Source organism: Vicia villosa, linkage group LG6 (genome assembly GCF_029867415.1).
Source record: "Vicia villosa cultivar HV-30 ecotype Madison, WI linkage group LG6, Vvil1.0, whole genome shotgun sequence".
NCBI lineage: Eukaryota > Viridiplantae > Streptophyta > Magnoliopsida > Fabales > Fabaceae > Vicia > Vicia villosa.
Genome location: NC_081185.1, coordinates 63561457 through 63569035, shown reverse-complemented (window position 1 = coordinate 63569035; position 7579 = coordinate 63561457).

Genomic DNA, 7579 nt, shown 5'->3' with positions numbered 1-7579 from the left:
TATAGGTACTGTGAGTTACATTGAAAATGATATATGTATATGCATATGCATTTTTTAGATTGATATATATATATATATATATATATATACATGCATTTTGAAAAACAGCACTGCTATATGTCGCGAAACCGAATACCCACGAATTACACGAACATGCTTTTACCATTCATATTCAATTCTTACAATTAATAGTTTGTTGATTTTTATTTTTTTTCTAAAATAAAGTAATATATTGCCCCTAAACTTGAATACCAGAGCACCCAACAATTCTCTCTTTGCTTTTATACTAAATTTGTTTTTCACCAGGAATAGAGAGAAACTCGACCAACAACTTTTCCTTTTAGATTGTTTTTAGTGCATTGAATCCAGATAAAGATCAAGAATTGAATTTTATCAAGGGATGAAAATATTTTAAATCTGTAGAAATAAAATAAAAGTGGTAGATAACCAGCCTTGTGTTATGAGCAATTTCATAGAGTTATGGTGATGTTATTTTGTTGAAATGTGATATTTACGAACCGACCAAAATAGTGTGAATTTAGATATCTTTTATATTAAATATTAGTTTTAGGAATAGAAAATGAATTAGTAACTTAGAATAAATGAAGTGTAATTATTAATTAGTTGATTTAATTAATAGTTAAATTAATTGCAATGAGTTTAATTGATTGGAATATATTTGAAGTTGGATCAATTATTCGGTTTGTCGGTAAATTACGGTATTTTGAGGATTTGTCCGTAATTGTGTTTTGTCTTGAATATGTGTGTTGAGAAATATATATTTCCATGCCAATGATGTTGTGCTAATATTGATTCTCTGTGAGTAGTTAGTTAATATTAATTCTAATGATTAATTGCTTGATGTTGAAAGTGTGTGTTCATGTATAATTGGCAAAATGAGAATTAACATGAGATAGTATGGTTACTAGTGTTAATTGGATTGTGTGAATCGTAATTGATTAATTGGCCTCTTATATGTTAATGATGTGTGTGTTGTGAATGTTGTGTACAATTGGTGGATAATTCATAGAGTTGAATTTTTGTGATATGCGGAAACTTAAGATGGTAGAGATGATCTTAATTGCATATGTTTGTTAACATTGTACATACATTCATATCATAGTGTGCCTTGAAACATAGGTGGTTTGCTTTGAAACAAAAGCGAGGCTTAGATTCTAGAGTGAATCGGAAGCGGTAGACTATATGTTTACATTTTGGGTCGGCTTTGGTCTTGTCCGGATCGGAAGCGTGGCTTGGATTCTAGATATTGAATCGGAAAGCGGTGAAACTTTGGGTTCACAATTCGGTACCACATGCATAGCGTCACATATCTTGCATTGAGTCACATTAAAATTATGCGATAATTGAGTATGTGAAGTTGATGTAGTTGTGATATGTGTATGAGTTTGATAATTGAAACGAGTGAAGTTTGAATATATATTTGATAAAATGTGTGAATATGCGATAACTATGATTGCGTACTTAATTGAGAATATAATAGTAGAATTGAAATATTATACTATTCAAGCTTGTTGTGTACTCGATAACATGTTAAATATGGGTTGATTACTATTATCTACATGGTTATACATAGTATGATTAATTACTTGAAGTGTTGATTTAACCATTGTATTCCGTTATACTTTCTTCATAATGGTTCGTATTCTCACCCTTCTGTTTTAATGTTGCCCTCGTTTGGCGACATGCAGGTTTGACGATTAGTAGCTTGCGTGTGACCTAGTCGGAGTTTCTTCTGAGTTTGCTTGGTAATTAAGTAGCGAGTCAATGCTCTGGTCATGTAACACTGGGTAGCTTAGACGTTGAACTCATGTTCTAATTGTTTATGTATTTTCTTATAACTTGTGAACCTGTTTAATTGGTTACTTGTTGTTGAGAGGCTTTAAGCCAAATATTATGATTATGGTTATCTTATGAGTTGTTTATGGAGATATGATCATGGTATGGGACATGTATCATTTATATGAAACACATGAGTATTACTTTCCGCTGTTAATGCATATTCTGGATGAATTATGATTATATGTGTTATACCCCAAAATTTGCCCACATATTTTTCAAGAAAACTCCAATCTGAAAATTAAGGGTCTCATATAATCATGGATTTTTATTTCAACAAATATCCTGACATATGAAATACTTAGTTTTTAGAATCTTTCTTATACAGTAATTTGGCTTGCAGTTGAATTTATTCTTACGCAAACGCCAAATACTGTGTATTATTTCACACATGCTATTTATTTACAGATAAATAGTACTGACATAATTGGTACAGAGTTAAATCTTTTTGCAGGCGCAGAATCAGGAAACTCAGACTGTACTGGTAACAAGTAGATTATTATTATCTTTTGTTTCCCACTAATTTTTGTACTATATTCCATTATTTGCAAAAATCTTTTCAAATCTCTTTTTCAAAAATCAAATCTCTCTTTTTTCCAACACTATCATACACTTTCTTTCAAATCTTACTTCCACTCAAATTTTCCTTTTGTACGGAATCACATCATTCCCCAACGTCTCTTTCCTTCTTTCCATTCTATAAATACCTCTCATTTTCTCCATAAAATCTCACATCAAATTCCAACTCATCTTTCAAATTCCTATCTCATATCTATTTTCTCTTCTTCCCTGACAAGAATGGCAAAGTGGATAGAGACACTGTTTCTTACAGTCATCACCATTGCTACGGTGATCATGACTTTCTTCTGCCTGCATAGTCCTGAAGAGTGTGGACCTGCAATGGTTGCACTCCCAATCATCTACATGTTATTGTTCATAGCATGGGTCATTAATCGTCATTCTTAAAATTTGCCGTATTTCTTATTTCTTAAATGTACCGTTTATTCGTCGTACTGTTCAATATAGTATGTGATATTTGTACTGTCAGTATTAAATGTTGTACTATTTGTCATAATATTGCTTAATTACTAAGGTAATATTTTGTGTGTTTTCTGCCAGTCAAATATTCCTATTTCTGTGCATTAAATGATTTTCAGGGTTATTATCGGTAATTTTTGCCCGCATACCGTAAATATTAGTTATTTATTATGTCTGTGTTTTTCTAACAAGTCATGTAAATAAACTTTCATTTTTCACATAAAACAAAAACAAAAAACAACAAAAAAGAAAATTAACTTTGACTGTTGATTTTTCACTCTAACTGCTACATCAATACCTGAACAGTCAGTTGACATCCAAACTGCTGGCAGTACAATTCTCAGTGTTTTGTACCATCAATCAAATCAATCTTTCACAATTCAAAATTCCAAGATTTTTGTTCTAGAAGTCTTCTGAATATCACGCGATTAGCAGAGACTCAACACTGCACAAAAATCAGGTACGCTTAACTGTCTCCTACATAAACAGTCCCTGACTAGGGTTTTTCTTGTTTTTACAGGAGCAACAAGTTTTTGAGAGCTCAAATGGATTTCATACACATCCATATATCTCAAAGTACCATCATACAAATTTTCAAACTTCAATTCACTCAGACGCACCGTCAGCAGCTCAAACAGTCAACAGACGACCCGTTTGACCAAAAAGTCAACAGACAGTCAAAAATGAAATTTTTTGTCAAAGTCCATATTTTGTCAAAGGATTCATCATTTGATCATTGGATGATCATAATTCATCAAGGAAAGATCAAAAATCAACAAAACCCTAAGATTCAAAATTAGGGTTTTTGCCTGAAAAGTCAACTCAACTTTGACTGATCATAACTCTCTCATCCTTCATCCAAAAAATTCAAACCAAAGCTTGTTTTGAAGGAAATTCAATTATCTTTCAAATGCCATTGATCCCATGGTCATTGGATTCACCATTTGAAAAATATGATCAAAGACATTACAGGTCATTTTCAAAGTCAACAAAAAGACACTTTTTTCAAAAGGACACACAAGGAGCTTCAAAAATCATTTTGACATGAGACCAAAGGCATTGGTTAGAGGACTCTTTGAGGTTTCCAAAAAGTGCAAGATCTCCTTCATATGACAAAAATTGAAGGATTTACACCTTGTTGAAATTGGCTAAATTTTGGGAAAATACATGAAATCAACATTGTTCAAAATGGCATTTTTTCCAAATGGGGCCAAGTTTTCAGCATTCAAACATCATTTCCATGATGATATGGGCCTCCCACGACCAAGACTAAGCCCATACCTTTTTTATCCATTTTTTTTGCATGATTTTATCTTACTTTATGATTAAAATTAAAAGGAAAATGCATGGATAATGGTAGCTTAACTTCCAAGCATGACTCACCCCTAAGGAATCTTCATCTTCTGCAGAGAATTGAAGGGCAAGGCAGGTGCATTGAAGGAGAGCAAGACTTGGTCAATTTTTCAAAGGTTTTTAATATTAAAAAAACCAAAGTTTCAACAAAGGCAACTAAGGCACATATTAGCTTCAATTGTAAGCACACATAGCTTATAAATAAGCTATCTTAGTTCAGTAACAAAAGAGAGACGAGTTCAGAAGCATCCATAAGCATATAGCATACTTGTAACCACTTGTAATTTTCAAAGAAACTTGAAATTCGAATTTTAAGTTTCAGTCCATTTCAATATAAAATAAACATTCAAACATCATCTCTGAGCTACACTGAAACAATTCCAATCATTTCCAAGTCATAAACTTCACTGAATCGAGCTATATAAAGCCACGGTTTGTTCAAACTAAAACCAACTTATATCTCATAATTCACACACATTTAACAAGATGTAGATGCATAATTGTGTTTGGTTTGAAGCTCTGGTCGTTTCTGGAGCTTCAATTGGACTTTAATGGCTGTTTATAGCATATACCATTTTAGGGTTTGCTTAGTTCAAAATTAGGGTTCTTCATTAGGGCCAAAATTAAGCAAAATTAAGGACATGGTTAAGTTCAGCGGAACAAGACGAATCAAATGGTACCATTGCGCCAAATTTATTTGCTTGTTTACCCCTATTCGTTATTTTGCAGATTTAGGGTTCACTTATTATAGCGCTTTTTTACAAAAGCGCTGTTGAAACCCCTGGCGAGAGGTTGAAGACGATGAGGTGTCTCCACCTCATTGGTTCAGAAGCGCGCGCGTACTTTTTGAATTTTCTCTAATTCTGTGCCTTGCAGGTGTAACGTAAGCCATGTGCCTCAATTTCTGGACCACCTGATTTCATTTAATGGCTCATCCAACGCACCAGATCATGCGTGCATACCATACTCCCTCAATCAAACCACACAGGATCAGTATCCTTTTATTTTCTATTTTATTTTCTATTTTATTTTAATTTCTTTGTTAAATTAATTAAAAATAGTTTTAAAAATCCAAAAAATACACAAAAAATATTTTTATACTTCTAAAATAATATACTATTTTATGAAATAAAAGTATTTTATTTTTCTTCATAATTTCAATATTTTGCATAATTAATTAGTATATATCTATATATTGGCTTTTTAATTATTCTAACCAATCAAAAAATCATAAAAAAAATTGTTCTTAATGTTAAAAATTATTTATATATTATAAACTAATTTTGTACATATTTTGAATAATTTTATCTTTAAGTTTTAATTATTTGTATAATTATTTGCATAATTATGTTTTAATTAACTTAAATCAATTTCAAATCAATTTCAAAAATTCCAAAAAAAATTAGTTTTGTTTTAAAATTAATTGATAAATATTTTGTACATATTTTAAACTTAATTTCTAGGTTTAAATCAATTTTCATCTTTTTTCTCCATTTTAATTTAATTAATCATACATTAATTATAATTAAAAGAAATCATAAAAAACCAAAAAACATGCCTTTTACTTTTCTTGCAATTTAAATTCCTAGATAAATGTATAGGATGTCAAATTGATGTAAATAGGCTAGTTTACATTTCCCGCACAATCGATGTAATAGCGTAGATTTACTTTCCGCACTTTACATTTCCGCATTTTAATTTCCCGCATATATATAAACTGCGTGTATGTCAAAGATAAAATTGAACCGTTAGATCACTAACTTCAAAGATAAATATCTGAATCCAATCACAATCACATTTGCACCTCTTCAGGTAATCCTTTTTCATTCTTTCAAAATCAAAGTCAAATTCTACTGTTTTGAGTACAAAATCGAACCTTGCTTTTATATCCGGTGAAAGGATAGATTTTTAAAGGAAATAGGATAAAGACCTTACAACTCAGGGTAGACCTCCTAGTTTGCTTGCTCAAATCAAAACAAACAAAATTCTCATACACTGTTGTTTTTACAAAACTTTCCAAAAAGGCAATACTTTGTATACATCCAAACGCGGGTTATTACAAAGTTAACGTTCTTTTCAAAACATCTTTCGAAAGATAAACAAGCATTTTGTATACATCCACACACGGATCATTACAAAATTCAATTTACAAAAGTATGTGAAAATCACATATGAGCAATTTCAGAGCAATTGAAAAGTGATCGAAAAACAAGTGAGCTAAGCAAACTTAAGAGCCCATGGATAACCATGGATACAAAGGGTGCTAACACCTTCCCTTTGTATAACCTACCCCCTTACCCAGAATTTCTTAAAGGTCTTTTTTCTGTTTCTTTTATAAACCTTTCCTTAATTGGATAAAATAAAAGGTCGGTGGCGACTCTGTGAATTTTCAAAAAAATGCGAAAGCATTAAGCGACAAAAAAGAGTCAGTTCACGTATCTCTACAGAACAGAGGTATGGCCCGGTATTAAAAAAAATCGGAGGTCCACAGAACTGGCGACTCTGCTGGGGAGATACTTTCAAAAACAAAATGTTTTCAAAAGGGGTTACCTTAAGAGAATAGATCACTTCGATGTTTTCAATTGATTGACTTGATTGCTCTATTTTTCAAAGGCTTGCTTGGGTATTTTGCTTGTGTGAAAGATTCTAACCCGAATCTCGAGATACCTTAAGTATATGACAATAGACCAAGGAAACTGTACGGCATGTACCGATACGGTTAATCTGGTAGTCATCGTTAGTGCGACACTTTGGTTTATACTGATGTCCCTTGAAAACGATCAAGGAGTATATTAGGCTTCCGAAATGTCATTAAACACTAATTTGTCTTAGAACCTTTTTAGTTGAACTTGACTTGTGGCCTATTAAGTGGCTAGCTTTGAAATTGATCGAAGTTAGTTATCCTCGAGGAATATTTTGATCGGCCGCTCGAGCGCCGCATTGAGATGTTACTTCCAAGGATCATAGAACCCGAATACTATTCTAGGACAGGTTTTAACCAACTCAACTTCAGTGGGGAGGGTATCACCTATCAGCTCCATGCAAGCCTTTAAACCTAAGGCTATTGTTTGATTTGTTTTTGTGTGCCACATGTTTGCATCATAAGCATATCATTTTTTGCACCAGACACTTCAAGGATCAAAAAGTTTACCTTTGTTTTTGCAGGTAATGGCTCCCGCCACCAAAGATTACATCCGAATCAACATCTCAACGGTACCCTCTGAACTAAAAGACTTAGTGTCAGAATTCCCCAGGAATGTTCAATTCACCGAAAGGCATGGTCACTTACTCCATTTGGTTACCTCAAAATTTGAAGAAGACATGATACGGG